This window comes from Hetaerina americana, unplaced genomic scaffold, assembly GCF_022747635.1.
Source record: "Hetaerina americana unplaced genomic scaffold, ioHetAmer1.1.p SCAF_63, whole genome shotgun sequence".
Classification (NCBI taxonomy): domain Eukaryota; kingdom Metazoa; phylum Arthropoda; class Insecta; order Odonata; family Calopterygidae; genus Hetaerina; species Hetaerina americana.
Genome location: NW_027287239.1, coordinates 1,689,753 through 1,700,298, shown reverse-complemented (window position 1 = coordinate 1,700,298; position 10,546 = coordinate 1,689,753).

The window sequence follows — 10,546 nt, the reverse complement described above, 5'->3', positions numbered from 1 at the left end:
GGAACACCGAAATTGAACGTGTAGACTCGATTAAATACTTAGGCGTTACCTTCTCTCACGACCTCATGCACTGGGTAAATACAGGATGTATGATGAAAAGGCCAATGAGAAATGTTATCTTTCGCTGGTTAGGCTTCATTCATAATATGCTGCCAGTATATGGAATCCTCACGAAGTTGGATTAATTTCCCAATTGCATCGCGTGCGGTGTCGAGGAGCTAGATATGTAAAACGTTGTTCTGATAAACTTAGTGGCGTATCCAAAATAATGGAGGAGCTAGGTTGGGAAGCAATCATGGAGCGAGGGTTAAATTATAGATTGAAGCTCTCTATAGATTGGAAGCAAGTCTCTTTAGCAGTGTTAATGTTGAAAATGTATTTATACCCCCATTGTACTACGGTAGGAGATATCATTTATATAAAATTAGAGAGGTTAAGTGTAGAAAAGATAGATTTAAGATGCCATTATTCCACAAACGATAAGGAATCAGAATGACATCGTCCAACAGCGATAGGGGTCATATTCGGGTCAAAATTAGTTTGGTGTGTATTGACCCCTGCCTCACACCCTAGTTTGGCAGGGGGTCAATACGCACCAGATATGAGTTTTAGATATTTAAGTACCCTGCAAGGCACCGCTTGTAGGGTACTAAAATACCTTAAACCCATATTACATTGTTATAAATACCCTTTTATCATTTATGTTTATTAGCATTCGACAATCAGCAGAAATTGTTTAAATAAGCTGGAGCCAAAAACGTTATATCGCTAGAAAATTTAGGACTAGGTGCTATTGGAGCGGTTATTTGAATCAATATTTCTTCTGTTTCCGTCAAGGTATGATGTACTTTGTGTGTTTTCTGTGCTTTCATCAATATCATCCCCCTGCCACACACCTTTTTAGTGGATCGCGGGGTATTCATGTAGGTGTAGACTGGTTAAGAGTGCTTTTTTGTGTGTTCAAATTAAAGTGATTTGCCGCAATTGTTTCTCCTTCTTTCCGCTTTCCTTTATCCTTATTCATTATCCTTATAAGTAATTAGTCTTCAGAGATTAATTTATAGCTGTGACCAGGGGATGAGTTTTGACCTAGCATGAACAGGATTATTCAATAAAAGTATATTTTCAAATTACTAGGGGAAAATTTTATGAAATTGGGTCCATTTGAAATACATGGAATCACTACCAATTCTAATTATTCTCTTCGCGTATTTGACCATATATATTGTGAGCTCCGATTGTAGAAGGAGAAACGATATTTTAAAGCTATCTGTTCCCTGATTTTACGACTGTGATCTGACCTACCATAGTAAGTCGAGGATTACAATTAGTTTTAAACTTCTTCGGATAAGTGACCTCCCTCAAATTTACACAATAAGCTAAATCCGTTTTTCAACCTACACCCAACTACTGGCTCTCATTCTAATCCTTTCAATAGAGTCGTGACACTATTACCTTGTGCATAACAAGTTTTTACAAACATTGCTGCTCTACATTCCTTAAAAAATAAAATAAGGGAGATAGATCCCAGTACAGGTAGATACAAATACTCATTCTTTCCCCGAACAATCTGGAATTACAATAGCAGGAAGCGGAAGTCATTTTGGAAACATTAAAAACATTTACAAGCCGGAACAAAATAAAACATTGCAAAGACTTCAGGTATATTTGTAGGTGCATGTGTATGTTAGTTGGTAGTTTGTGTGTTTTCATGTGTGTGGGGTGTATGTGTTCTTGAATGAGTATATGCCATGTTTTGTTTGCGGATGGTATATATTTGTGGCTTTTGAATGCGGTTTTTTTCTTAATTACGGGTGGTGCCCTAACTCCCCCCGCCACACGCCCTTGCCGCAGCTTGCGGGGTATTAAGTAGATGTAGATGTACTTTGCACTCGATTACCTGGAATTAATTCCAGCTGTTGAATAAACTATATACTTATTTAAGAATTAATTAAGTTCTCAGGCAAATGAAAATTGTACTCCTCGGATTCTTCCTCAGCGTTGATTGTCTCAGATTAAATGTCTAAAATCCCTACCGTGTGGTGTCGATTTTCACTCACTTTTTACAGTAAAGTAATTAGAGGTTTTCAAAATGTTGGAGATTTAAATATTACAATACAAATCAATGTGTAATAAGTTCATTGAAATAAGCTGCGACATTTCCGTTAGGGAAGATGAATGAGCGTCACTTAGGAAGGAAGTAGTATGCAGTGATATCACCGAGATTTTAGGAAGTTATGAGGAAAACAATCCATTATTCCTGCACCGTGAATTTGTTTCTCAACATTTAGAAACGTAATATGGTATAATGATATATCTTCGGCTTAACGGCGTCATCAAGCCCATCGCTCTTACGCTAAGAGCTCAACAAATACTGACTCAAATAATGACCTCATCCCCGTCTCCCATGCACACCGATTTTCGTCAACACAATCGTCTTAACTTCGGTTACACGCTTACTTGAAATTACTTGCTATTTTTCCTTATATCTTCGTTGTTTGAATGCCATCAATTTAATAATAATACGATTCCTCTATTAAATGCATGCCGTGCATGCTATTTCCTTTTGAGATAAGCAAAGAAGTAAAAGGGTCATTTCAAGTTATCTAAGAAAATCTACCCCCTTTTACCGATGTCGGCTATAAATTTCCATCCTTGTACATATGTTTCCTCTTCGTCGCATTCATACACACCCTTGTGTTCCTGAGGCTTCCAATATCCCTTGTCCAAAAGATCTCTTCGACCGTATTCAACCATTAATTTATTGATTTTTATCTATGTTAAAATCGAGCATCCATTTTTAAAAATTACTATCAAGTAACGGGATGGCATGGCGAAAAACGGCGTAGCGCGTGTCCCTCAGTAAGATGGCTGCAACAGCCTATGACCCCAGGGCGACAGACATGTTAGTACTATTATTACGTTTAAAACGCTATTGAATTAGGTAATGGAAAACCACATTAACCCTTTCTCCAAAGAAAATATAATGGAATCAAGTATGAAAATGGGTCCTGGCAACTGCGGGGCTCGGCCGACAGGGTTGCGTCCCGTCCGGCAGCGGAGACAAGTCCTCCGTAGTCACCATTACGTGAAATCCTTGCACAGCCAAAAAGGATGGCAGTATAAAATAAAGCACAGAGGAGAAAGCTATCCTCAAAATATGTAATATATAAAAATATGCACTTGGGATGTCGGGATGATGCATTGGACACGGAACTAGGTAAATATGATTCGAGAGATGAAGAAAAGAAATATGAAGGTATGTTGGGACATCAAGGACTGAGCAAGTTGTGATTGAAAGGAACTATGGTCAATTCTTCTGATACTTAATATTCGTTTTATTTAACTCACAGCAAAGGCATTGCTTAAAATCATTAACAAAAGGATGTATAGAGGAGAAAATGGATACATAGAAATAGAGGCGTTTGGATCTGGAAAAGGGATGGGTACACATGATTTCATTGTGATAATAAGTTCACTGGCAGAAAGAAGTAGAGGATAACCAGGATATATTTGTGTACATCGTGTTTTAGAGAACCTTCAAAATAGTAAACAAGGCACAATTATTAAGCATTTAGCTACAGATAGGTATACACTTGAAGGTAGGTGGAGTTTTTCGTAAACTGCAAATAAAACCACTCCGGGAAAGAATAGGACAATAGCTCCGAAATATTTTTTGAAACCCCCAGATACGAGATAAATACCTGCTAGAATACTAAATTGACTAGCGGAAGGCATCTAAATTATTTAAAAACCGTTTCTTTAAATTCGATGGAAAAATGTCCAATAGCTAGCGGTTTGAATTTATATGGCTTACATAAACCCCCATATTCAAACGCAGCGATAGGGGAAACTCCATTAATCACTGACTTATGTCTTTAACATAGATATTCTGCAAAATCCTAATCCTAACACATCAAGATTAGTGATAGCCTTTCTAGCAAGTAGGAATATATACTGCCGTAACCCGCACGGGCTTAGGAAAAGCAGATCACGCAAAACACAATGGGATCGTTTTATTCGTGAAAAATTCCTGTATTTGGCATGGTGGAGGTCTATCTCATAAATGATTGCTTTTAGTTCATTTTTATTCCCTCTTTTTCAGATAACGAAGAACTATATGGTTGGATGAATACGTATATAAATTTGCATGGTTTTTCGAGGTTCTCTTCCTCTCCCTCTCAGTGAATATTTGTTCCCTTTTCTCTTCCTCTCCTATATCCCTTACCCATCTCACCTAGTGCTTGAACCCCTGCCAGATTCCTTTTTGGTGTTTCACCAGGTATTTATGTAGATGCAGATATGTAGAAATTGGAGGAAGGGAATACCCAAGTGGTTGCTCTATTTTTATTTTCTATTCTAGTTTCTTGCTAATCATATTGAATTTAAATGTCACTATCCTGCGGTCACTAGGTGATTTTAGTGTTCCTATATTTAGGACATCTTCGGGTAAATTTGCCGCTAACAGAGCAAGTATATTTTTTCCTCCGTTTGGTGTTAGTATTAACTTGTTTAACGCATGTGCGCAAATAATCATTCTTTCCCCCAACAATCAGGAGTCATAATAGTAAGAAACCGAAGTCATTTTAGAATCATTAAAAACATTCAATTCACAAGTCGGAAGAAATTTAAACACTGCAAAAACTTCAGGTATAATTGTAGGTGCGGGTGTGTGTTAGTTGGTAGTTTGAATGTTCGAATGTGTGTGGGTTGTAAGGGTTTTTGCATGAATACATATCAGGTTTTGTTTATGGATTGTATAAATTTGTGGCTTTTGCATGCATGTTTTTCTTAATTGCGGGTGGTGCCCTAACGCCCCCGCCACATACGCCCTTCCGGCCAATTGCGGGGTATGTATTAAGTAGTTGTAGATGATGCAATTGGTTGTTAGCTGATAGCATATGTGTTTGCATGCGTGCAAGTTGAAAGGGTGTTTGCATGAATGTATACACCACTATGGGTGTAGGTTTGCATAAATATTTTAATTTTGCATGTGGTTTTATTATCTCTGTGGCTATCGTACTGGCTTCCCACCCAGAGGGCCTGGGTTCAAAACCCAGCGGTGTTGTATATTTTTCAGTGGTATACCGATCCCTACTTGAGATGCTTTGTGGAGGGCACTTGGAGTGAGTACACTGTCCGTCGGATTGGACGTTAAGCTGTGGACCCCTTGGCGCCTTTCGATAAGAGTAGGCTAAGGCCAACGCCGGGTTTCTCTTCACCCTTCATCCTTTCCCATCCATCCCTAATGGCGCTCATGACCTTAGGTGTTAGTCGCCTACCCTAAATGCTACTACTGCTACTATACGCCACTGTGGGTATAGGTTTGCAGAGATGGGTTGATTTTTCATGTCATTCTATCCTAAATAACAGGTGGTGACCTAACACCCCCCGCCACACGCCCTTGCGGCGGCTTGCGGCATATTATGTAGATATAGATGTAGATGTGATGTAAAAACACGAAGCATTGACTCGCATAATTCTTTGTCCTTTCCAAAGGTATAAGCAGCCACGAAGTCTTGCCAGTTAATTTCTTAATTTACGGTCGCGATGGGTATGATAGATCGGGAAGTGGAGCTTTTACGGCAGTAAGAAACATTTTCGTTAGCGTACAATGCGTGTTTGCCACTAACAAATTTGAATTTGTTTGGAAAGCACGCTTTTGCGATGAGCCAACCCAACGCTAACGTATGCTCCTTTAACAGGTCTCCAAACTCGAACTTTGTTACAGTTCATGCAACCAACGAACAAATACATCAATTTACCATTAAACATATTAGTAGCATCACCGTCATCGGCGGGAACTTCAAACTTTCCCGGTGTTGATTGGGACAGTAATAACGTTAAAACCCAGATCCGTGACTGCGATTCTTTCAATTTTATTATCAAATCATTTGCATGGAAACGGGTTTCATCAATTAGTTCGTGTACCAACCCGAAGAAAAAAAAATATATCAGACTTATTCCTTTGCTTTGCTCTTTTCAAGCTTCTTCCATCCCTCGTTCCTCTTTTTGAGAGTTTGCCTCCCACGCTTGCCTGCAGTGGTGTGTCGCATTTCCCTGCAGTGTTTTTGTGGGCGGAGACCATGAGTTGCATGTCCGTGTTATGGTGGAATTTCCCCTTCTTGTTTTTCAATTCTGCATAATCTGTCTTGTTAATGGTGGAGGTCTGCCGTATATACGTATGTTGTGGCTCATTTTTATTCCCTCTTTTCCCATTACAAATAACTGATTTATTAGATGAATTAACCCTTGTTTTGAATTAGGTCTTCCCCCGACAGATTTGCACGTTGTTTGATAGTTTTTAACCAAATATTTTTCCCTTTTCCCTTCCTCTTCCATATCCTCCCTTATAACTTCGCACCCTTCCCACCTGGTGCTTGCACCCTCTGCCACACACCTTTCTGGTGGATCGCAGGGTATTTATGTCGATATCGATTCCTTACAAACACTCCAGAGTGTACACTATTTGCATATATTGTCGAGGGCTTTTAGCGACCATAAATCCGAGGTTATCAAATTTGAGGTAGAAATAAAAGTGCCTTAAAACAAAACGAAAAATTTATATCTACCATAAAGCATGCTTTAAATATTTTGCGTATGAATTAAAATCATCTCAGTCCGAGTTTAAAATGGCATTTCGATAGTGATACACTTCTATAGTCAAGAGTTTTTGATGAAAATCCAGCTCGATTTCGCAAAGGATATACTGTATCAAGGGACACAAAACGACTTTTTCTAGTTTTTAAAAAAAGCCTTCGATAACGCATCTCATGCATAATGCCCGACAACGCTGGATGCCTATGGCACAGACGAAAATATCCAGAGCTGGATTCAAAACCTTTTGACGGTTTTTGGCCAATAGGTCGGTTTGGTAGATGATGATAGAGTTCACCCAGTACTAAGCCCTATAGGGCGAGTGAAATTCACACATCAGGGTATTAAAGGGGGCCCGTTCCTTTCCCTGTGCCGGTTATGGTTTCCCAGGAAGATCTGGTACCCGAAAAGTCACATAGCTTGGGTGGAGCTGCAAGTGCCCAGAGAGGCTTGCCTGGGAATCGAACCCGGGCCCTTCGTTCAGAAGTTCAACACTACTCCTGGACTACTGTGACCCTATAATGTTTCTATATCCGGTAAACTATTTGGGTGTTTTGATAACGAAAGACGACCTTGGGAAAACATTCGCGAAATTGAAAATAAAATTTAGAATTCCCTAAGAAGGACACTTGGAAAATGATAAATTAATGAGAGGGTTAGTGAGCTTTGTTATTTTGCGTTATTTAGACCAAACCTAGAGTGTGTTGTGAGTGAATAGAATCCTCACGAGGTATGCTTAGTTTTTGAACTAGATCGAGTTCAAGGTAGAGTATCTAGGCTAAATTTGCCTTGTAAATTTGAATTTGGTCATTTATCCTCGGAACTTAAAGACATAGATATCGTATTACGGGTCCCGTCCTACTTTGGAAGATCACATTACATACATAGAATCAGGGATATGGAATGCATAAAGGATGGATGTAAAATATCGTTTATTTCTCTTACGATTAAATATCAAAATACATAAATCAAAATAAGGTCGCAGGCGCGAAGAAGATAATTAATATTGTTGGTTAATATATTTTTTCATTTCATGCATGCATCTTTAATATACACATTTTTAGCATTATTCCCGTATGAATAGAATATTATCGAACTAATGAATACTTTTGGATATGAGTAGCCACTTGAGTGGTGATTAACTTTGTTTGATTGAATTGTTCGAACTTACATCTGTATTGATGTAATGATTGTCCATGTATGCCTGGTGCCTAAAACCTCTAACGCCCTTATTCATAGAGTCGTTGGTCCTAAAATGGGCGAGTACGTCCACCTTAGAGCAGTTCATGTCACTGACCTCTTCCGTCATCACAGCCGTTACCTGTGGCACCATACCTCCATGTGGCACCATACCTCGAGAGGATACCCGTCTCCTGCCTGCTTTCACTCGGGCACCTTCCTCCCTATGGGCCCTCGCACGTAACGGAGCCACTACACGGCGGGCATTTGAGCTACCTACCCTGTATTGTTACTATTCCCTCCCTTCCCGTTGACTCCCACTCGGTGACACATCCCTAGGCGTAGGTCTCGATTGGCCGGCATCCGACATCATACAGGGTTTGTCCGGAAAATAAGTGTACTGAGCTCAGGAAAAAAAATTTATTACATTTTTACATATATTAAGCTAATATTCCTCAAAATAGGACCCTTGTGAGTCGATACACTTGTTCCAGCGGCGTTCCCATTCCTGGAACGCTCCCGCGAAGGCATCATCGGGAACCTCTCGAAGACACGTCGTCACGGCCTCTTTGACGGCGTCCAAAGTCCCGTATCGCGTTCCTTTCAAACTCCTCTTTATCTTCGGGAACAGAAAGAAGTCCGGTGGTGCCAAGTCCGGGCTGTAGGGCGGGTGCGGCAGCGTTGCCACGCCGTGCTTGGCCAAGAAGTCCGACACGACAAGCGCGGTGTGAGACGGCGCATTGTCGTGATGCAGCCGCCAGATGTTTTTGATCGCTGGCCGGACGCGGGCGACTCGTTTTCGAAGCCTGTCGAGCACTTGGACGTAAAATGCAGCATTTACAGTTTGTCGTTCAGGTACAAATTCGTAGTGGACGACTCCCCTTTTGTCAAAAAAGACAATGAGCATCGCCTTGATCCGAGATTTGCTCATGTGAGCTTTCTTTTGACGGGGTGATGATGGGGTGTGCCACTCCGCACTTTGTCTCTTCGACTCCGGGTCGTACTCAAAGATCCACGTCTCGTCACCCGAAACAACGTTCTCTAAAAAATGTGGATCATTTTTGCAGTGATCCGCAAGTTGTGTCGCGATTTCCAAACGATTGAGTCTTTGATCATCTCTGAGCACTTTCAGCACCAACTTTGCACAAATTTTTCGCATCTGTAATTGCTCCCTAATAATCTCGTGCACTATTGTTTTTGGCACATTACACTGCTCTGCTATCATCCGAACACTAAGACGACCCTCAGAGTTCAGTACATCGCGAACTTTTCGCACATTTTCGTCGGTGAGTGTCGTTGATGGGCGTCCAGGCCGTGGTTAGTCGTCGACCTCTTCTCTGCCCTCCACGAACATCTTGTGCCACCGAAAGATCATGTTTCTGGACATGGCTGACTCCCCGTAAGCCTGGTTAATCATACCGACAGTTTCGGTAAACGATTTCCCAAGCTTTACCGCAAATTTGATGGAATAACGCTGCTCCAAAAACTCCGGCATCGCGTTCCGTGACGTGGGTCGAGCGTGGAGGTTCGCGTTAACAGAGATCCTCACTACACCACAGCTCAGAGCCGACTGCCTTTTTCAGCGTCGCTTGCCAACATACCCCCCTCCAATCGCAGCCCGTCAGAGCGGTGCTGGGCGCGCCTGGAGCGGCGGGAAAAAATCAGTACACTTATTTTCCGGACGAACCCTGTATGTAAACTCTTCCTCACGGGGATCTGTTAGGCCTCCGCCTTTACCTGCTTCCTCAGGGTGACCCCACGACGTTTGCTAGCGACAGTTCACTCCCCCGCTACAACAAAAGGGGTCGAGGGATCCACTATAGCCTTTTAGGGAGTCTATAATTGGACGTTTTCCCTGAATTTCCGCATCCACCAGACCAGAAAGCCATCTTTTACGGTCATCCTACAAGTAATTTGTGCGCATATATTTTTAAAGTATTTTTTTTCGCGGAAATGAACACTCTTCCGTTCCTGTTACTTCTGTCTCGTCTGCAAATGCCATAACGGGAAAACTTCACCGCCCTTAATATCCTCAATTAGCCTGCTCTCCGTTCCCAAACCTATGCCATCATCTAAACTTCGGAATGCTTTCGTGTATGTTCGAATTCAGCTCTCTTGCTTTTTCTTATTTAGTAAAAACAACACTAATACATCAACATAATACCCCACAAACCATCGCAAGGGCGTGTGGCGGGGGTGCTAGGTCAGCACCCGTAAATGGGGAACAAAACCACATATTCAACACATGCATGTAAAACTATTCATCACATTGGCGTATTCATTCACGCAAAAATCCTTTCATTTTGCACGCATGAAAATACATATACTAATATCTAACAAACAATTGCACCTTAGGATGTAGTAAAAAATGTATCCGATGATGTGTACGCTAGAATTTGAAAAGTAAGAAGGCGAAATAATACTGTTTTTAATAATCCTTCCGACATTTACTTCCCTTATTTTTGCGCCCACTTTTCCCCCCGAATTTGTTTGAGAGAGTTTTTTCGCATACATGACATCCTTTACTGGAAGGTCTTAAGTCATTTTCCTTGTTACTTAATTCCCCAGAAGAAGGCCTACGCTCTCAGCTACCCAGTAGTCCTTGCGGGATTTATGTGTTAGATGTACGTAAGATAACAATTCTACGGATAGACAACGGTGACAGCGGGGAGCCACTCCCGTGGGTACGCACTCGGAAGGAATTACTAGTGCCGTTCAAACAAACAAGCCAGTTACAGCAGCCACTCCACCTCCCTCCCCTCCCCCGGCC